Source organism: Nymphalis io, chromosome 15 (assembly GCF_905147045.1).
Source record: "Nymphalis io chromosome 15, ilAglIoxx1.1, whole genome shotgun sequence".
Lineage (NCBI taxonomy): Eukaryota > Metazoa > Arthropoda > Insecta > Lepidoptera > Nymphalidae > Nymphalis > Nymphalis io.
In genome coordinates this window covers 9,370,388-9,394,450 of record NC_065902.1, presented here as the reverse complement: position 1 = coordinate 9,394,450, position 24,063 = coordinate 9,370,388, and positions in this window count along the sequence as shown.

Below are 24,063 nucleotides of genomic sequence, written 5' to 3'. Positions count from 1 at the left end.
ACGAAGCTGTTGAATGAACTACTCTCTTCTTTTAATATGTCATTAAAAAACATAACTGATCGTTGTTTTACTTTTTATTATATGTCTTAACGCGTTTTGTCCGAGTAACACCTTTTATCAAAATATTTTATTATAATAGTCTGTAGATTCGTGTTTACGCCTTATTCAGCTTGCTGGTTTTATTATATGAGAATTCGCGGAATTAGATACTGATATGGATCTATTATGATACACATTTCTATAATTTCTGTAAAAAATAAGTTTCGAAAATAATTCATACCAAGAAATTATATGGATCTTCGTTTTCAACTATTTTGAGAATTTTTAATTGCAACTAAATGCCCATAGAAAGTAAACAGACGTTATTAATTAAAACTCCTTATGTAATGTGAAACAGGACATCATGAGACTGATATTATAAATGTAAAAAGAATTGAAGAACGTTCGTCTTACGTCATCACGGCTAAACCACTGAATTTATCGTAATTAAATTTAATATAAATGTAGCCTGGATCCCAGGTTATAATTTGAACATAATTTGGAAGGAAAAATAAATATAACGTAGTTTGCCTGCGTTAAATTTATTTTATTGAATAAAATGATAATTGTAATGTTTAAAAGAACACAGTTAAAATAAAAAAGTAACTCTATAAAGGCACTAATAATTCCAAAATTTAATATAATTAATTATTTATTATAGTTAAAAACGAATTAGCTGATCTAATTTAAAATCTTCAAAAATATCGTTATTTTTTTTAATATTTTTTTTATTTTTGATAACAAATATATAGAAGAAATATATAAGTGGCTTACTAATAAGAAGATGTGAAACTTAACCGAATATTACGTCTTACGTGATTATTTTGTGTTTATATTTAATCTCATGCAGGTTTTCATGTATTTGATTAAGTTCTAACATATATGTGAAACCAGCAACCCGGAGTAGAGCACTATGGCGAAAAAGATTCTTATTTGGGAAGGCCTTTCCCAACTTGTGGAACAATTAAATATTTATAAAAATTACACACAGATAAAGTCACGTGATTATCAGGATACTGCATACTAAAAAATATATTTAAGACTAAATGCATTTAAAACATTGTTGCTATTTGAATTGTTTATAAATAAAACATTATGAACTTACTTTACAACAACTTGGAATCGATTAGTAAAATTTTATTGCTAAAGAATTATTTAAATTCTTATTCAAACAATTAAACAATTTAAGAATACACGCGAATAAACTAACCAAAAGAATTTGTCTCGTTCATTTAAAAAAACTGATAAACATCTAGAGCAGTTGTAAATTTTATTTACATTTTATGTAAGAATTAACAATACGACTTGTGCATTTACAATAGTTAGCTGTAACAAACAGAATAGTACTACATTAAATAAATCCATTGATCCCTGGGCATAAACCATCAAAGTGTCCAGTAAAAAAATAGTGCAAAAGAAAGAACAGCACCGTAACAGCCTGTGAATGTCCCACTGCTGGGCTAAAGGCCTCCTCTCCTCTTTTTGAGGTTATTCCACCACGCTGCTCCAATGCGGGTTGGTAGAATTCACATGTGGCAGAACTTCAGTGAAATTAGACACATGCAGGTTTCCTCACGATGTTTTCCTTCACCGTAAAGCACGATTCATCTCGTGCTAATATATAGATAATCACAAATTAAGCACATGAAAATTCAGTGGTGCTTGCCCGGGTTTGAACCCACGATCATCGGTTAAGATTCACGCGTTCTTTCCACAGGGCCATCTCGGCTTCCGGCAAGAACAGGACAAACAGAAAAAAAACAAACAATTAGCACACACAATAGTTTCAATTACATATTAAAATTAAAAATATAAAATCAAGATCTCACAAATTATCAGATAATAATAATAATTATAGAATCCTAAAACGATCGAAAATTAATTACAATTATAAGATTTATAAATCCATGACATGTATTTAATCCTTAGAAATATTATAAACGCAGATATTAGTTGTAAATAATTATTACATATATATTAAGATTCAGAGGAAGTCTGAAAGTAGCACCAATAGATGAAAAGTTGAAGAGTAATAGATAAGTGTGTTATAATAATAATAATGTCCTCCAAACCGATTTCGGCCATGGCGGCCAATCTCAAGAGAGATTAGCCAACTACGCAGGAGATATTATAGTGCACAAGTGTGTGCGCAAACACAGGTGAACTCTCTATTCCCTAACTGTCATAATCCGATGGGACGGCAATCCGACACGACCGGAAAGAGTTCAGGCGCAGAACCAACGGCTTTACGTGCTTTCCGAGGCACGGGAGTGTACACACTTCCAACTTCCAGACTCTGGGCTGCTACTGAGAGTTTTCTGACAGAAAAACCCCATAACTTTTTACTGGCCTGACCTGGGAATTGAACCCAGGACCTCCGGGTCTGCGGCCTTATATCAAGCCACTAGACCAACGAGGCAGTTAAGTGTGGTATGGGCATATGATGAAGAGGGATGAAAAGCATCTTACTAGAAGAGCGATGAGTATGAATGTTAATGGATAAAGGGGATGGGGGAGCCGAGGAGTGCGGGGGGGCGAGTTTCGGCCCCTGATGAGAGCTCCGCCGAGCCATGAGCGGAGCAAAGCACGGGAGAGGCCGCGGATGTGTTATATCAACACGATCCCGCAGTCTCTCCGATCCGTGCTGTTCATCGCAGTGGTTTTCAATCAATCAATCAATCAACAGCCAATCGTTGTCCACTGCTGAACATAGGCCTCTCCCAAGGTGCGCCAAAGCTCCCTGTCCTCCGCCTTCCGCATCCAGTTGGTGCCCGCCACCTTCTTAAGGTCGTCGGTCCACCTGGCTGGAGGGCGCCCTACGCTGCGCTTGCCGATTCGCGGTCTCCACTCTAGGACTCGTCTGCTCCAACGGCCATCGGTCCTACGACATACGTGACCAGCCCACTGCCACTTCAGCCTGCTAATTTTGCAAGCTATGTCGGTGACTCCGGTTCTTTTCCGGATAATCTCATTTCTGATCTTATCCTTCAAAGATACTCCGAGCATAGCTCGCTCCATAGCACGCTGAGCGACTTTGAATTTGTGGACTAGTCCCGCAGTTAGTGTCCACGTTTCGGCACCGTATGTCATGGCAGGTAAGACGCATTGGTTGAAGACTTTCGTCTTCAAACATTGCGGTATAGACGACTTGAGGACTTGACGAAGGTTGCCAAATGCTGCCCATCCCAAGCGAATTCTTCGATCGGCTTCCTTCTCGAAGTTGTTCCTACCGACTTGTATTATCTGTCCTAGGTAGGTATATTCACTAACAACTTCGAGAGGTTTCCTCTCGACGTATATCGGTCCCGGCACGACATGCCTATTGAACATGACCTTGGTCTTGTCCAAGTTCATACCGAGACCGACACACCGGGATGACTCGCCTAGGCTACGCAGCATTTCGGTGAGTTGTTCCAGCGACTCTGCTATGATGACGATATCGTCGGCAAATCGAAGGTGTGAGATGTACTCGCCGTTTACATTGACTCCATACCTAGTCCAATCCAGCGTTTTGAAAACGTCTTCCAACGCGTTGGTGAACAGTTTCGGGGATATTACATCCCCCTGTCTCACCCCTCTGCGCAGTTGGATCGCCTTCGTCTTACAGTCCTGGATGTGGACAGTCATTGTAGCGGCGTTGTACAGACATCTCAGTACCTCGATATATCTCCAATCGATATGACATCTCTGCAATGAGTCGAGCACTGCCCAGGTTTCGATGGAGTCGAAGGCTTTCTCGTAGTCCACAAATGCCATACACAGCGGCTGATTGTACTCTTCGGTCTTCTGCACAATCTGCCGAACAGTATGGATGTGGTCCACGGTGCTGTAGCCTGATCGAAAGCCGGCTTGCTCTGGGGGCTGGAACTCGTCAAGTCGTCTGGCGAGACGGTTCGTGACGACTCTTGAGAACAGCTTATACACGTGACTCAGGAGGGAGATTGGTCTGTAGTTTTTCAAGAGGGTTTTATCACCTTTCTTGAAAAACAGTACCACCTCACTCCCGCTCCACGTTTCCGGGGTCTTGCCATGTTGGATGACGGAATTAAAGAGGCTTGCTAGCTCTTTCAGGACCGGAGTCCCGCCTGCCTTAAGCAACTCTGTTGTGATTCCGTCATCTCCCGGAGCTTTGTTGTTTTTAAGCTGTTCTAGAGCCGCCCTAATCTCTCCTTGGTCAACGACCGGGAGCTCCTCGGAGTAATGGCGCATAAGAGGGGCGCGCTGGTCATCAATACTGATTCCCACGGGTTTATCCGATCTTGAAGAGAACAACTGCCCATAAAACCTCTCTACTTCTCCGATAATCTCAGGCCTAGAGGTAACGACCCCACCATTTTCAGTTTTAAGTTTTGTCAGACGCGGCCTCCCAAACTTGCGAGCGAACACTTTCGATCCCCGATTTTGCTCAATCGCAGCCTTGATGGCACGGGTATTGGAGCGTCGGAGATCGCGTCGCGTCAGCGTTTTTATTGTTCGGTTTAAGGCCTTATCTGACAAAAACGATGGTAGTTCTCGTCGTTTTCTCATGAGCTCGAGTGTCTCAGCAGAGAGTTTTGGTGCGTTGTCTCTTCTCTGTGGCGGAAAACACTTGCGGGATGTGTTTTGCAGTATTTTGACCAGCGTGTCGGTTCTCTCATCAATGCTGCTTATGGTTTCCAACGCGGTGAATTGATTTTGAAGTTCCATTTGGAACTTTTCGGAGCCTTGAGCAGCTTGGAGCATGGTAGGTCGGAGAGTAGACCTCATCATTCTCGATCTTTCGGCTTTTAAGTTGATATTTAGAGTGCCTCGAACCAAGCGGTGATCACTTCCGGTATTAAACTTGTTGATCACTGAAACATCTCTAAATATGTGCCTTTTATTCGAAATGATAAAGTCTATCTCGTTCCTTGTCACGTTATCGGGGCTTCGCCAGGTCCACCTCCTCTGAGGCTTTTTTTGAAAGAAAGAATTCATCAAAAAAAGCCCCTGCGCTTCGAGAAAGTTTACCAGCATTTGCCCCCTGTGATTTCTGCAGCCCAAGCCGTAAGGTCCGACTTTCGATTCACCGCTATCTTGTACTCCCACTTTAGCATTAAAGTCTCCCATAACAACATTGTAGTGGGCCCTCGAGGTGTCGTTGAGGGCCTTTGCGATGTCCTCGTACATCGCTTCGACCACATCATCAGAGTATGTCGAAGTTGGCGCATATACCTGTACAACCTTCAGGGAGTACCTGTCGGAAAGTTTTAGGACAAGGTACGCTACCCGGTTCGACACACTACTGATTTCCACAATGCTGCTAATGAGATCCTTTTTGACTAGAAAACCGACACCACCCTGGGAGAGGTTATCACCTTCGCGGAAGTAGAGTAAGTTACCGGACTCTAGAGTTATCGTGTCCTCCCCCTGTCTTCGGACTTCAGATAACCCCAGTATATGCCAGTTTATATGACTTAACTCTACTTCTAATTCGGCGAGGTGATGGTCCAGCCTCATCGAGCGTCCATTATACGTTGCCATTTTCAGTCGTTTTATACGGTAGCCTGCCGTGAACCGGTGATTCTTAGCACCCCCTGCCCTGCCGATACCGCGACCGCTACCTTGGTCGGGCCTAGCGGGCTTGCCGGTAACTGGGGGCCTTTTTTTGGGCGCATCTGCCATTAAGGGAGGGGTTTGCCCATACTCGCCGCGCTGGGCAGGCGTGTTGGCGAGCGCAGTAGGGGGTAAGATGTTTATGGGAGGGGGGACGCTGCTGCCCATCCCCCCTTTTCCCCGTCCCTCAGTCGCCTCTTACGACACCCACGGGATGAGATTGGGGGAGTACTATTCTAAGCCGGTACTCCACGGCGACCAGTGGTTTTAGTGGGTAAGAATCCCACGTAAGCCGGTTCCACCCCCATGGGACCCGGGTACCTTTCTGAAAGCTTCCACTGCGAGAAAAAAAAGGGGGACAGGGGAGGCCGATGAAAGTGTGGATGGATTGCGTAAGAAAGGATATGTGTATGAAAGTGACAAGAAATGGAAGGAAAATACACGTTGTGCCAACCGCCACGTAGTGGGATAAGGGCAAGGAAAAGAATATATCTTTCCTATGATTGTTGGAAAAAAATATTAAGGACTTAATTTGTTGCTTGACCTTAAGGTTATGTTTAGGTTTTAGGTACAATTGACAATTGTTTTGTAAAATGTTTTTTTGTTAATTACAGGCACAAGGGACATAAAATCTTAGTTTCAAGGTTGGTAGCGCATTGGCGATGTAAGCGATGGTTAACATTTCTTACAATGCCAATGTCTATGGGCGTTGGTGGTCACTTACCATCAGGTGGCCCATATGCTCCGCCTTGTTATTCTATATAAAAAAAATGTTGATTAAGAAGTTTTTGTTAGCCTTCTTGAATTATTTCGATTTTTATTTTCGCAGAACACCTCCTAATAATAATAATAACTCATCACTACAAATTATAAAACAAAGCCCGCTGCGTCAATCTGTCTGTCTATTTGCGATAAACTCTTAAAACCGAACGGATTTTCATACAGTTTTCACGAATGGACGATGGTTAACGAGGAAAGTATTAGGTGTATAATTCGATAAGATTTTGTTTAAGATGGCTGAAATTACTGTAATTGTTGAAGATGTGATAGAAAAAATATGCCGACTGGCGTGCGCCGCGTGAACCAAAAGAGTTACGCTTTTTGCCACTTGTGGGCCGTGCCAATATTATAAATATTCATTTAATAAGTTAATGTTGATAAAAATACAAGATATGTGAACAATTAAAATTCTCATGTTATGTCACGATAGTTTATGTTATTGGAATGGAATCTTTTCGACTATACATCTCGGTGCGAATTCTTTCATGTGACAACAAACCTGATTTATTTGTAAACACCGAATTCAAAAATAACTGGTATTGTTGATTTTTATAAAGCAATTAATATCTATATTTTACTTTTCAATAATAATTATTGACTATATTGTCTTTGGTTTTTAATATTACGATGTAGTCCGGCTGCGGTGTAACCAACTGTTCAAGAGATATTATAGTGCACAAGAGTATGCGTAAAAACATAAACAATTTATTTCACTCTCTCCCTCTCTCTCTCTAATAGGACAGAAATTCAGCATGTCCGATGAAACAAAAGACGGAGGAACAACAGTCGCTTCAGAACACCTAGTCTGAAAATTGTCAGTGTTTACAATCCCATGACTTAAAAAGCACGTTACACAAGCTATGCCTTAATTATTTCCAGTCATGTCGGATTGTCCGTCCTATCGCTTGAGAGAAACAAAGAATGCACTCACTTGTGCACTATAATGTCACACTTATCTCCCTTGACAATGGCTACCGTGGCCGAAATAGTTCCGAATCATGAAGATTATTGAAATGTCAACACTTTCTAGAACAGTAAACGCATATAGACGTCATAATAATTACTGCCCCTCAAACTGTTAAAAATGATTAATGAATTCTAATACACATATAATCATTTAATAATTAATATTTGTTGCCGTAATTGTCTATTTTTGTAATTTACAAAATGTCGTTTAATTACATTTCTTATTGGTTTTTACAATAAAATCTTTTTTGAAATGTATTAATCAGGATATGTTTTAAATAAATAAAATATCTTTTCAGTTTAGCGATCACACGATGAACGAATATTAAGTCCCCGAAATTCATTACTCACCCGTGAAACGTGATAACCGATTTATGGTGATATACTATTTTGATACGTGTGTTCTTGAAATGTTATAATTATTAAGGTCAATGTCGCATATCACTTTCTGACATTTCACGACCGTTTTCTGCGGTGAGTTTCGAGTTTGTTTTTACAGAATATCCCACAATAATTTTAGGTAAAAAACACGCAAGAATTGTAAGACCGTGCGTTACTAAATCCATTCTACATATCTATAAATATCCTATTTAATTTATTCGAACATAGTAAAATACATAAACAATTGTTTTCAATTAATAAAGTGAATTAATTATTAATCTTAGTTATATAACTGTACATTATGGTATGTTAGTACATATTTTACTCACTACACTACACATACGTTGCCCTGTCTGCTTAAATATACATGATCTTTAAACGAGAATAATGTAACGTAGCGCCATCTAGCAGCAATTTACTACAATGTGGATTAGGTAAGAATTTTTATTTGACTATATACATATACATACTTATTAAATGAAATAATAAAGTATATCTTTGACTATTAATGGACATATTTGAACTATATAACTTATATATATATACTACATACTTAACGTAATGCTTTAAACGTTTTTCAAATAACGATCAATGTACACGCGACGTCCGACATTAACAAACACAGCCTATAATAATAAAATTATAAAGATCGTCGTATTTATAAATCTGAGTGACTTTACAACCTTATATATTGTAATTCAGGACCTCACTTTGCACTAAATTTATCATACAATAACGTTTGTGCCTCAAAATTATTATTCAAATCGAGCCGCATTAATCAATGCGTCGATAAAAGAAAATGCGAGCGACGATGCTCCTGCGCATACTAGTAATGTACTGAATCTTTTTAAATTATCGATATTTTTTTTAATTGTCAACGCAATATATACAAATGATTACTATAAAAGATTATAATTTATAAAAACTATTATATTTTAAAACAAAATGGAATTATTAAAATGAGTATGTTTTTTAATGAGTATGTTAATTTAATATGTTTGTAAAATATCATTTCAATATCGGCCAATCGGTATATAATCCGGTTACGGATATTTATTCTAATAAGAACTCATACAATATATGTTTACAATAAGATTTAGAATTCATACAAATAAGTCATTATTATTAGTGGCTCGTAAACAACGTATTATGTTTTAATGTGTATAAGTATAAGTGTAAACGTTTTAAAAACAAGTAAAACACTTTATTTAAACGGTTGTATTTTAAAACATTACCCGTACTTCTTCTTCTTCGAGTGCCACTCCGACTAGCAAAGGTTGGCAGTCAACTTTGAATACTCCTTCTTGTTCTTCGCGTGGCGAAAGAGTTCGGCAGCACTCGCGATTCCCGTCCATTCTCGGATGTTGCACAGCCAAGACTTATTTACCATACTACCGTACTTTTTTTATTACCCGTACTAAATACAAGAAAATAATAAGAACATCGACCTTCTTGATATTCTATTCCGTCTGGTAAGAATACGTGCAATACTATTAGTGATATCTTTCTTGTCGCACATCAAGCGTCACTTTGTAGCGCTGCGTCAACGATATATTAATTAATCTGGAACTTTTAACAGACTAAAAAAAACGTGGGGCGTCTACAAAGTTCTATATTTAAATAATAACGATATGTCAAGAAAAAAGTTGTTTTTAAGCGAAAAGATAATTATTGTTGTTGATTTTATCGATATCGATAAATAACTGATCCATCACCGAAGCTTGCATCCTTGCGTGAAACACAGCAAGTGTGTGCGTGCCGACCGCGAGATAATGAAGTATCTGCACTAATATATTATAAAGTTCATTATAAACAATTATTTATTGTTAGCGCATGTTTATTAATAAGGCGACTCGATAGCCGGCTACTGCATGTTAGCGGCTCTAGGGCTGTCGACGATTAATTTTTAATTAGAAATTATAACTTTTTTTTATAATAACAAAAAGCGGTATTCAATGAAATGTCAATAATATCGATTTAATATATATATATATATATATATATATATATATATATATATATATATGGCAAATGTTTGAGGCGTAAATTATACTTTAGGGAGTCGCGAGTTAGATAAATAAAAGATAGTCAAGATAAGAAAGAAAAGAAAGAAGAAGAAGAAGAAGGTGTATTTCTAATATGTTAACAATGGGACGCGTGACCCGCAATACACTATTTACATACTATATACTAATAAGATACGTGCGTGTTAACCTAACACCTATAATACTTATGTAAGTAAATACGATGATAAACAATTAAAGGTTAATTTAAAAGTAAAAATTTTCTTTTCAAAATAGATTATTTTTACTAATAACAATAGCTTTATATATCAGACAACGATGACGCATATATAGAAACAAAATTAAATATGCACACAAATTGAAAATAATAAAAAATCTAATTATATACTACGAAGCATATAATCCAGAAAGTTGAATAGTCCTCTCAATTATCCGCCTCATCATATATTCAATCTAATCATGAGCAATTATTGTTAGGATATCACAACTGTGAACTATGAAAATATTATGATGGTCGGTTGAACAGATAAAACCTGTGAGCGTAACAAACAAACAAATTGACAAATTCGCTTTGGCATTTATAAAATTAGTTTATTAATTTACGATTACTCAAATTAGGAGTGATTATATTTTCCAGGTTTTAAATATAGACGACTGGACTGGACGTTTTAGGCTAAATGAATAAATGTGAAACTGTATTTGTTGGAAGATAACTAATTCCTCAGACCATTTTAATTTTTATTAAACAGGCAGGCAGACAAATGACTTGACGGTAAGTGGTTACCAACGCTCATAGACATTGGACTTTAAGTACAAAGTCTCTATAGTTACACTAGCTCACTCACCCTTCAAACCACAACACACTTCTACCACATATTCCTCTTTGGCTGTAGAATAAGTATACACTCTCCATGTGTGGTATCTATCCAGAGGGGCGTGACATAACGCCATACCACCATGTAAAAAATAAAACCGTTACCGTACCGTAACAACGTTTGCATGTCCCACTGCTGGGCTAAAGGCCTCTTCTCCCTTTTTGAGGAGAAGGTTTGGATATTATTCCACCACGCTGCTCCAATGCGGGTTGGTAGAATACACATGTGGCAGAATTTCAGTGAAATTAGACACATGCAGGTTACCTCGCGATGTTTTCCTTCACCGTAAAGCACGAGATGTATAAAATAAAAGTCCTCCTTAAATTCGTCGTCTCAAAATACAGCTACAGCTGTTTAAGAACTTTCATTACAAAAATGGTTTACCATACCAGATCCGAATTTGTGTTGCCATAAAAAAATAATTAACATCTATTTCATACCTATTAAAACTTATTCAATAAAGTAAGTTAAATACGTTTCGTTTTTTTTTAATATTAAGCAATGTCGTCGTTTTTTAAATCGCAATTAAATAACTTTATAAAATTACAAGACAAGCTATAAATGGTTTTCAAATGTTTCATCTCTTAGGGTTCCTTATCAGAAATATTTAATAATTTAAGTTGAAAGTTACGATTTACATTAACTACGTACACTTACTTACTAAATAAAAAAAACAATTGGAATTGTATATGAATATTACTTAACTGTTACAAGCTTTTCGTATTTACATTATTATATAACATAAATTCCCTTTTATGTATATATATGTTTAATGATAAAAGAGTACGTTAACCTCTTATTTATCCGTCTGTTTTAATTTACCTTCTGGGGTTTTGTTGGAACAATTTTCTTCAAGTTATAAACATCATACATACATACATCATCAACCCTTCGTCGTCCACTGCTGGCCATAGGCTTCTCCAATGGCACGCCACTGAGCACAAGTTATAAACATCATCATTTATTCAATATAGAAGGGTTAAACTTGCAATCAATCGTCAAAATCTATTACCGGAAATAAATACTACAGACCGACAAATAATTCATTATATTAAATATAATAATAATACATAATAAAAATAAAGAAAAATTAATTGATTTTTTTTACTTTTATAAATACTTACTTATGTATTACACCTAATTATTTTATTTATTTGATGTATCATAAAAATAAATAACACAAGTCACAATATTATTTTGATCTCTTAAAAAGAAAAAAAAAAGACTTACGCTTGAAACAAATTTACGTAATTACATGTTAACAGTAATAGCAATGTGAGGTACTCTGGATGTCCTTAACTGGTTTCATCACAATTAAACGACATATCATTATGTGCACAGATGTTCTTTAATCATTTAAACAATATAAAATTATAACGGGACACTGTATGTAGAATGTTTTTCGATTCGATGACAGAATTGTTCGACGTCTCAAGAAATGTTTCTAAAAATTCCATTGCAAAACATAATCAGTATTTTAAATTGTTCGCTATTCTAGGCCCGGAATGACATAAATGTTGCAGGTTCAATCTTGATCCTGTGAGTTCTTATTTAAGATATCAGGTTACGCAGGAGATTTTTAATTACAGTGCACAAGTGTGCAAACATAGATGTACTCTCAATTCTCCCACTTTTTTAATTCGACGAGACGGTACTCTTTTACTATCTATTATGTTATATAGGTAGGCGGACAGGCAAATGGGCCACCTGATGTTAAATGGTCATTATAGCCCATAGACATTGGCGATGCAAGAAATATTATCCATTTTTTATATCGCCAATGCGCCACCAACTTTGGAAACGAAGATGTTATGTCCCTTGTGCCTATAGTTACACTGGCCCACTCAACTTTCGCTAACGCAACATTACTATTGCTGTTTAGCGGTGGAATATCTAATGATTACGTGGTAACTACCCAGACGGGCGTGTTAACCCTGCTACGTTCCTCGGGGTTTAAGCTTGCTGTTCTTGCCGAATTTCATCAAAATCAGTTCAGTGATTTAGCCGTGAAGCGTAACCGATTCACATTCGCATTTATAATTTTAGTAAAGACATATTTTTCCCTTAACCTTAATAAATAACCTTCTCCTCAAAAGGGAGAGGAGGCCTTAGCCCAGCAGTGGGACATTAACAGGCTGTTACTGTACTGTACTGTACATATTTTTAGTTACTTTTAGTATACTTAATAATAGTTTAATTATTCTCAGGAATATAAACCAATCCTGAACCTCTTCCAAGCAACAGATAATGTTTCCAAATTTCCGTCGGTCAAGAAATATTTTATAAGAGACCACTTTGTCTCAGATACGATAATATAGAAAGTTTTCTTAACAATGATTATCTCTTAAAGGCTATACAATTTTAATTAAACAATAAAAACAGCTTTTAATATTATTTATATGTTATAATTAGGTTGTAACAGCCCTATATCTTCGACTGTCAATGCTGTGAATATGAAAGCACAAAGGCCTTAGATCGTGCGGAGATTGCTTCGCTGTAACGTAATAAAATGTTTACAGCTCCTGTTTTGATTGGCCGGGAATAGGATCGCGACCAACGTTCGATATTTTTTTATTTATCCGCCAAAGGAAACACACTCTTTACATATTTGTCTCTGATACATGTTGTTATTTCAATAGAATCGGACATTAGGGGATATTGTTCTAGATTGTTTAATTGGTTTGTTCTTATTAATCACTTTATATTATTTTTTTATAATATAAATGTCGCAATAGCTATTGAATGTATAATGTATATATTAATGTTACTAAATTTTTTTGCTTGTGGAAATTGAATCCGTTTCGAAGGTGAAATTGATGAAAAAAAATAGAAATAATAATAATAATAAATAACTTTAATGTTAAAGAAATGTTAAAACTGTGTTTTTTCAAATATTTACGCAATAATATCTATACAAATCTTGGAATATTTTATATATAATTGATTAAGAGTGTTGCGTTTGTATATATATTGTATAATATTATATAGAGTACGATTATTGTATTTGTGAATAATATTACCATTGTAGGGTAAGTTAGAACTTCTTTTATTTCGATGCAAAACATACTCTTTTTGTATGTAAATCCTTAATCTCGTTTCGAACCAGAACGAAACAATACATTCTATTTTATAGAATTAGCGAATGGATTTGTTTGATGTCATCACATGAAGTGATGTCATTCGCGTATGTAATAAAATACATAGTTATTTTAAAAATGGCGACGAAAATATTTGATTATATTAGAAAATTCAAATAAAAACGTAATAAATTTTGTTCTGTTGGTTTTTTTTTTAATCAGTCTAATTGCAATTAATCGCTAAGTAACCTTCACAGGTAGCAGCGAGACAATCAATTAGGCAGGCTGGCTACAAATTAATTAAAACTACTTTTATGAAAGTCGATGCCCCGCACAAGTAGGCCTATATCGACCGTTTAACCCTACGCTGTAGAGTGGACCGTTCGCAGCGTTCGATAAAAAAGTAAGGCGAAAAAAAACGCGCCACCCCTAGGCTCGACGGGAAAAAAACAGATAAAAATGGGTCCCGCTCGTAATTTAAATGTCGAACCAGTTGTCGATAACCTGGACGATATTTTCTGCATTTCTTTTTAAACGTTAGCTTTTGTTTAAAAGCGTTATATTGTTGTTGCTTTTTCATTGAACTGTAAAAGAGTCTTCATTCTTTATAACTAAACGTATAAATCTATGTGAATATATAATATATAAATCAGTTACATTTTAAGGATTAAATTAATATATATAAATGAAATATAACACGATTATTTTCAATTAAAAGTCACTATAGTAAATAAACCCAAACAAAATTAACCAAAGTTCAACAATAAAAATACTTTTGTTTTATATGATCGAATAAAAATCGTCAAATAATTGTTATATAAAAAATAAACAAAGAAACATATATATATAAAACGCCAAAGGTTATTACAACCTGGAACACAATATAATTTATAGAGTACGTAGTTGCTACACACTGGACACACGCGCTAAAATGATTCCGCCGGACCGTGATAAGAGATCACAATAGGTACTGTCTATGTAATATGTATTGTCTACGTTCTGAAGATCACAGACTAATAATTGTACAACAATTTCATAAATAGAACGTTACATTTAAAAATATTACAGTTCAAAAATCGAACGCAAATAAAAAGAAATATGTATATAAAGACATCCATAGTTCGACACCGCAAAAGTGTCGTCACGACATTCAAGCGAAACAACTTCGTAATTCAAAGACGCGGCATTTGTTCATTGTTGGCCAAGCGTCTACTTTGAATATGCCAAGGGTTTTGCAATAGACGTAATGCGATGTGAAAACACTGTGGTACAATTTACTGGTGGTAGGGCTTTGTGCAAGCTCGTCTGGGTAGGTACCACCCGCTCATCAGATATTCTACCGCAAAACAGCAATACTTGATATTGTTGTGTTCCGGTTTGAAGGGTGAGTGAGCCAGTGTAATTACAGGCACAAGGGACATAAAATCTTAGTTCCCAAGGTTGGTGGCGCATTGGATATGTAAGCGATGGTTGACATTTCTTACAATGCCAATGTCTAAGAGCGTTGGTCACCACTTACCATCAGGTGGCCCATATGCTCGTCCGCCTTCCTATTCTATAAAAAAAAAAAAAATAAACAAAAGAACGTCAAAGAAACGTCAGTTATTAATTTAACGACAATATTGAGCAATTACTTAACACTCAATTCTGTTGGACTCTTAGACATTGGCATTGTAAGAAATGTTAACCATCGCTTACATCACCAATGCGCCACCAACCTTGGGAACTGAGATGTTATGTCCCTTGTGCCTGTAATTACACTGGCTCACTCAGCCTTCAAACCGGAACACAACAATACCAAGTACTGCTGTTTTTTGCGGTTTTAAGGATCAGTGAGCCAATATAAGTACATGCACAAAGGGACGTAACATCTTTGTTTCCAAGGTGGCATATTGATTTAAGGGATATATATTTCTAACAGCGCCGATGTTTATGAGCGGTAGTGACCACTCATCATCAATCAGTTGGACATCAACTCGTCCGCTTCCCTATTAAATAAAATAATACAAAAAATAAAACAATATAATAAAAATCGAAATAATTAATTCGTTTGTAATGTATGACACATTTCGTAAAACAAAACAGGTCGTTTAATTCTAAAATATTTTCAACGCACATACATCATTTCAAATTAATTGATGTATCTAATAAAACAGGGAAACAAAAATCTCACCTAAACCTGATTTATATTTGTTATTAATTTATTAATTCTATCCATAAATCTAAAACTCATTGACAGGATATATAAATTATTTGCTTCATGCATATTCACGAAAATGACAATTTTTGCGTTGCTTAGGCTCATGTTAGACTATCTGACCGACGGGCCGACAGCACTTCGTAACGAAAAGACTTACTAATAAATAAAAACCAGCTTCTTTATTACCAAATTTATGTTATTAGACAATGGTTAATATTTCTTATAGCGCCAATGTCTTTGAGTGACCACTTACCATTAAATGGTCCATTTGCTCGTCAACATAAATAAGGCGACTTTTTTATACCTAAAACTTGACCACCCTGATCACACGCAGACGAAACTGCGCGCGAAAACTAGTATATAATAATATAGTAAAACTTTCATATTCCACATGTATGTAAAACTATGCTGAACTTCTTTCCGACAACACATGATAAGTTTCCGTCGGTTAAGAACCAAACATTGTATACTGGAAAATTTTGCAAATCCGTTTCTTTATTACTAAATTCATGTTATAAGACAATGAAGTAAATTGATATCAAAGTAAATTAAATTGAATAAAACCGAAAAATTCTGGCTTGTCACGTTTATAGTCTAAATTTAAAGCGAAGCGGATTTAAATATAATATAATTATAATAAATACTGATGCTTTCTCCGAAACGCGATGCATCTTTTGGTATAAGTTTTGTGTATATTGGTTTAGTACTTTTTTGTAGCCAGGCATTACAAAACTCAGTAGCAGATATATTGAAATTTAGTTCGGTCAGTTTGTTTGCACTGGCTATCGACACAGCCACTCAAACGAAGTAACCCGAGCGATTATGCAAAATAAACAGGCCTACTAAGAATAGGAAGTGAGTTAAGTAGAACCACTACTCTAAAATAAACTTGTACATAGTTAAAGTAAATACGTAAATAGATATAATTTTTGTATATATTTATTTCATAGCAAACGACTTATATAATTATGATTAGATTAAATAATTATATGCGCCAGAATTAGATGCCCTAGTGGTTAGAACGCGTGAATCTTAACCTATGATCGTGGGTTTAAACAGTCCAAGCACCACTGAATTTTCATGTGCTTAATTTGTGTTTATAATTCATATCGTGCTTGACGGTGAAGGCAAACATCGTGAGGAAACCTGCACGTGTCTAATTTCATTGAAATTATGCCACATGAGTATTCTACTAACCCGCATTGGAGCAGCGTGTTGGTATAAGCTCCAAACCTTCTCCTCAAAAAGTGAGAGGGGGCCTTAGCCCAGCAGTGGGACATTAACAGGCTGTTACTGTACTGTATACCACAGAAAATACATTTTCATATTTTTCAAATCTATTACAACAAAAATCTTCTTTAAGAAAAAGCCCTAATGCAAGTTGCAACTATTTAAAATGAAAGAGACGATAAAAATATAGTAGTTACAAATTAATAGTTTGATAGTTTACATTTGTAATTCGCAAAGTAGTAATTCCATATCGAAAAAAACATTAACGCGTACAACTCAGTACACAACAAGAAACGTTACATTTACATACGTTGCAAATGCAAAAACGTTTCATATTCAACCTTGAACTTTTACTCTTATCTCATCCATAGAAGTTTCTCTTGAAAAATGTAATCAAATTTAAATGATCAGAAACATATATATGTTAACTATCTTTAAAATTATATATACAGTTTGAACGAGCCCTTACAATAGTTCCCCTTAAGATGCCGTTTTAATTGCTTTCACGTGGTCTTGTTGTACAACTTGTCATACATACATTTCTAAATATTTCTTTTATCTATGTTTTCAGTATCACCACCACCTTGAATTGGTCTCTAGGAATTTTATGCGTGGCCATTTTTTATTCGTTTCTTCACTTACGAAAAAAGCTTAAACATGTCTATATTATTAATAATTTTTATTTGTTTCGCATAACGCGAGTGCAGAGCATGGAAGAAATGATGATGAAATCCTCCTGACCGATTTCGACCACGGCGGGCAAATTGATTGGCCTACTACGCAGGACATATTATAGTGTACAGGTGTGTGCGCAAACATAGATGCACTTATACTCCCTTACTCTCATAATCCAATGGGAAGACATTCCGACACAACCAGAAAGTGTTTAGGTGCAAGACCAAGAGTTATATTTACTTTCCGAGACAGACGAATGTTTTCAGACTCCGCGTTGCTACTGAGAATTTTCGACAGACAAACCTAATAACTTTTTATTGACCCTTACAGCGAGGCATTTTTTATTTGTTTAAGGCTATGGTATACAAATGTGTAAATAAATAATCCTATTACCTTTCTTACTACATAATAATGTAAGAGGAATGGCCACGACAACAGCCCGAAGGAAGGAACATGTGACTTCCACATCGATAGTTCCTCATATGCCTTAGAGCTATCGTTGTTAAAACGTTATTGCGACATATGTATGTTAAATATTATCGCAATTACAATACAATACAGTTTACATCTAACAATTTTTTACACTTTTTGTTATAATTAATTTGGCAATACAGATGCTATTTTAATTGTTTTATTAATAATGTTTTTTTATTGAAATGGGAATATATAAACTAATGAATGAGGAGTCTTTTTTATACTGCGATAGAAATTGCAGTGCATTACGGAGAAGGTTTTGATATAAAATTAATTAGGTAAGTAGCTGCACTTCGCAGTTTCACTCTCTTTAAATTTAGACTATTGACTTGATATCCGTGAATTTATTGTTCCTGCTTATAATATAATAGGAAAATTTTTATATACATTTTTTTTAAATACAATTTGAGAAATTTCATTCGTCAGACATTGTTCTGCGTAAAAAAAAATCAAAATGCTTTATTCAACATAGAAAAATTATTATTTTATACGTACATATTGATTGTCAAATAAGAAAGTACCAAGGGTTCGGAATAAAAATACCCTGACCTGAGAAAAACTGCCGAAATTTTTTGTTTTGCTTTTCTTATCATGTCTTGTAATTTTACGATTTTTCATTATAAAAATTAATAACGTTTTTAATATAATATTTAAATTTAATAATAAATATAAAACTATAAATAGTCCAGCAAAAGTTATCCCCGTTACACCACGTGACTCAGAACTGAGCGGTTATTTTCATCAATCAAAGACGTTTGACATCGACCTTGTATGTCAAGAGTAAAGAACATGGGAGTACCAGTTATAATAAATAAGCCGTTGACACTTCAACTAAAAGAAAAAAACCGTTTTTTTTACTGCAAGTATTTTTTTAATTTAGATTTCATTATAATATGTGCACTGTGATACCTCTTTACGGACACTCTTTAGATGTTTATGTATAGAGTACAGTATTAGACTAATATTGTTTACTATTTATATTAAAACATCGTGAGGAAACCTGCATGTTGTAGATGAAAATCTGCCACGTGTATCCGAGCCCATATTATAGCAAAGTTGCGGAGTGAACTTCAAACCTTCTCAAAAAGAAGAGGTCTTAGCCCAGCAGTGGGACATTTCTGTTAGTTTACTTTTTTCATTTTAATATAACAGCACAGTTGTCTAATCTGTACTGGAATCGATTAGAAGGATATTTATCAACAAAACATATTGTGGTTTTATGAAAACAATAAGATATAATTTTTTTTTAAATTCTAATAATTACGTAAATAAATAGTAACATGTCTATAGACATATTACATTACATAGTACATACTATACTTGTGGTCTATTAAGTAATCAATCTTTTTTGGTATAAATAATATAAAAATATGTCTGAATAAGGTTAACTATGAACATTTGATTATTTGGATGAAATGTTATAGGCTATTTACATTTCGATGCTTTGATGATTAAAACTCAGAGTAAAAGCCGTGATTTTATATTATTAAAATTAAATTAAGCTTATTAAAAAGGATAATCTACAATTTCGCCGAATGTATCCAGTTCAATTACAGTTTAACTGAAATTGTTCCGACATATTGTATTGTAAATCTGATATTATTGTATTGAAACGATTGACAAAATTCCGAGCGATGTCATGTCACTAGTTAATTACACTGGCTTCGACATACACATTGGTATTGATGTTTAAAAATAAAATAATATATTAAACAAAACAAACAACCAAGTCTTGAATAGCGTTTCCAAAAACGATATAAAAAAGATACCATATATAACTATTATAAAAGTCTAGTGTTTATTTTAAAAACGTAGGTGAACTGACAAATGGGCAACCCGCTATGCAATGCTAAGTGCCCACTACCATAGATACTAAAATATTAGCCATTCCTTACTTCTTCAATGCGCCACTAAGCTGGAGAACTAAGCTGTTATGTTCCTTGTGGTTAAACTGGGTAACTCAAACTTCAAATCGGAACACAACAATAGTAAGAATTGCGGTTCGGCGGCACTACAAACCCAGATGGGCTTGCACAAAGCACAAGTAGTAACAGCCTGAAAATATCCTGCAGAGCTAAGGTCTTATCTCCTTTAGAGGTGAAGGTTGGGAACTTACTCGACCATGCAGCTCCAATTATAGTGTACATTGGTACACTGAATCATACTAATATTATAAAGAGGTATCATTTCTATGTTTTTCTAAATTCAATCAAAAACTATAAGTCCTTATCGTATGTTCACTTTTGGTAAGGCTATGTGCAAGATCGTCTGGGTAAGTAGCCATTCATCAGATATTCTACCGCAAAACCGCAGTACTTGGTATTGTTGTGTTCCGGTTTGAGTGGGTAAGCCAGTGTAATTACAGGCACAAGGGACATAACATCTTAGTTCCCAAGGTTAGTGGCGCATTGGCGATGTAAACGATGGTCAACATTTCTTACAATTCCAATGTCTATGTGCATTGGTAACCACTTATCAGGTGGCCTATATGCTCTTCCGCCTACCTATATTATAAAAAAAAGTCCGATGTATCCCATATCATGATAGTTTATTGCTTCAGGGCGGATTTAGACAAAATAGTATATTTATATGTTGTATATTTATTAGATACAGCTTATTATGTGTACGCAATCGATAATTTTCCGGTTATATCCAAGCGAAAGCCGTCAACACTTATAACTGATAGCTGTAAACCTTATACAATATTTGCATATCTCGCCTAAAATAAAATAAAAACAGTCTGTGTCAGCTTTTACATATACATCAAATTCTTATCAAAATAAATTACATATATACAATTTAAAACGTTAATTTACCATTTACAATTTGTGATTAATTCCAAGAGGCAATTCCTCTAACAAATTGACACTTTATCGCAATCGAATCGAAACGTTATCGTTGCCGTCTTGCTTTCCAATATATTTCCACAACCAGTGCTGATCGACCTAAGTCGGAATAGAATCAGGGACATATCGTAACCGTTATATATATTTGTCGTTTTAGAAATACCATCCTTTGTAATATTAATATTAATATGAATAAGCTCCAAACCTTCTCCTCAAAAGGGAGAGGAGGCCTTAGCCCAGCAGTGGGAAATTAACAGGCTGTTACTATCCTTTGTAATATTAGACTGAGTAGTATAGTTAGTATAGTAACAGCCTGTTAGTGTCCCACTGCTGGGCTAAGGCCTTCTCTCCCTTTTTGAGGAGAAGGTTTGAAGCTTATTCCACCACGCTGCTCCATGCGGGTTGGTAGAATACACATGTGGCAGAATTTCAACCAAATTACACACATGCCGGTTTCCTCACGATGTTTTCCTTCACCGTCAAGCACGAGATGAATTATAAACAAAAATTAAGCACATGAAAATTCAGTGGTGCTTGCCCGGGTTTGAACCCACGATCATCGATTAAGATTCACGAGTTTTAACCACTAGGCCATCTCGGCTATTATACTGAACTGTATATTAGATTGAACTATTAGGATATGTAAAAAAAAGGTTCACGATAAAAAAAAATAACTTAAAACATGTTAACGTGGAAGAGAATGTCGTGATTAAAAAAAAATCAAATATCAAAATCACTATTCACCGTATTCAAGTGAGCCGATTTTAAAGATGTTTTTAGTACAAGAATAATTTTAATTAAACCTACCACTTATTTGGGATGCAAATTCCAACAAGAAACTTAGTAGGTTCTCGTTTCTATATATTATTATTTTGTGTGTATATAAATACACGTATACATTAACACCGATCAATGCTCATATTGTTTTATTATATATTGTAATTGTTGGAGCAGCGTGGTGGAATAAGCTCCAAACCTTCTCCTCAAAAGGGAGAGGAGGCCTTAGCTCAGCAGTGGGACATTAACAGGCTGTTTAAATAAAAAAAAATATATATATTGTAATATGTATATTTGTGAAATTTAATTATAGCATCGTTTCGTCTTGATATTGTCTTAGCGGAAAAAAAATATATTATCAATTATCAAGAACTTTTGATACAAAGTAACACGAGTGATGCTCGATTTGTACACTGCGACTAAATAATCTCCTACATGATACAGGGGGAGCAGCTGACGTACTCGCGCTTACATAATATAAATTACCATCTCGAACAACATCGCAAAATGTTCCTTCATTGAATCTCATCTAGATCTCTACAATTCGCATATACTGACCTAGTGAAGCATAATAATAGCACTAAGTGGAGCAAATGGCAGCACCTATCCTGGCATTATGTGCAGGATCTTCTAAACATAGTCACAATGGCTCGTCATCATTCAATTGTAACAGTGGAAATGGGCCGTTTATCTACAATGGGACGATCGTTTCATTGCATTTCTTTAATTTTCATACATTATGTATGGGGAGATTATGGTGTGTTTTCGATTCTGACGTTTTAATTGGTTAATTGAGATTTTAGTTTTTCGATTGGCTTACTATGTTGCGTCCCTTAAGATGTATATATTGTTTGTAATTGTCATTTTTTACGTGATTGAAGCTTTATTAATCAATTGCAAAACTTATTTCAAAAATGAAATATTATTTATTCAAGTCGACTCTGAGAGTTAAATTGAACGTAAAGTCACCGGTTCTAAATGTAGATTCTACTGAGAAAAACCTCATTCGTCTTCTTTTGAGTCATTTCATTTCTTTATCGATATATCAATTCATGCTATTCCTTGGACCAACATCTGGTTCGTTTCTTTAGAACCATTTAAAAACTGAATGTTCACCAGCAGTAAAACATCAATGACACTTCTGCAATTTATACTAAATATATTTCGGTGTCTTAGAATTCCGTTTATTAACAATAAAATAAAATAAATTAGTTATTTATATAACCAATACAAGACAAAATAGATATAATTAAATTTTCTATTAACTAATAAACAGGTGAGTTATATACATTAATATAAATACTAATTTTGTATCCTAAATTACAGCGTGTTCTACCTTAAAAGTGGGCTCGGTTAATCAGCGAGAATCACAATAACGAATCCGCACTACACCAGATATGATTGACAAGGACAGATATAAGTGGGTCTCTTTCTTAGCGCTGGGAATATTACGTTTTGTGGAAAATCGTCACATCTACCGGTTAACTAAGTACTTCCACCATAAGTTTCAATCGTAAATAAATTTTCGTTTTTGACAATATCTATAATAATATGTACAATGTTGTAAATACTTCATCATCATATTCAGCCCACATTAATCCACTGCTGGACATAGGCCTCCTCACAGGCGCGCCAGGTCTCCTGGTCCTGTGCTAGTCGCATCCATTGAGCACCCGCCATCTTCCTAAAATCGTCAAATACTTACACCGTAGTATTTTTTTATGTTATAGTTAGACTAACGGGCAAATGGGCCACCTGATGTTAAGTGGTCACCATCGCCAATACGTCACCAATCTTGGGAACGAAGATGTTGTGTCCCTTGTGCCTGTAATTACTCTGACACATTCACCCTTTAATCCGGAACGCAACAGTACGAAGTATTGCTGTTTTGCGGTAGAATATCTGATGAGTGTTACCATCTGTTAAATATAATGAGTATAATGAGCGCAATTATTATAAGCGCCTGTGCAATTCTGTAAGAACTCACTTCGTGTCTCCTGAAATTTTGAAAATCATCTTACGGCCTCTTACTCGACTTTAAATGTTACAAAAATTATAAAACAGGATTCCACATCAGATTCAGATATTTCATGATAATATTCTGTATCGAGTTTCGAGATTGTTCTTATAGAATCTACTAATTGT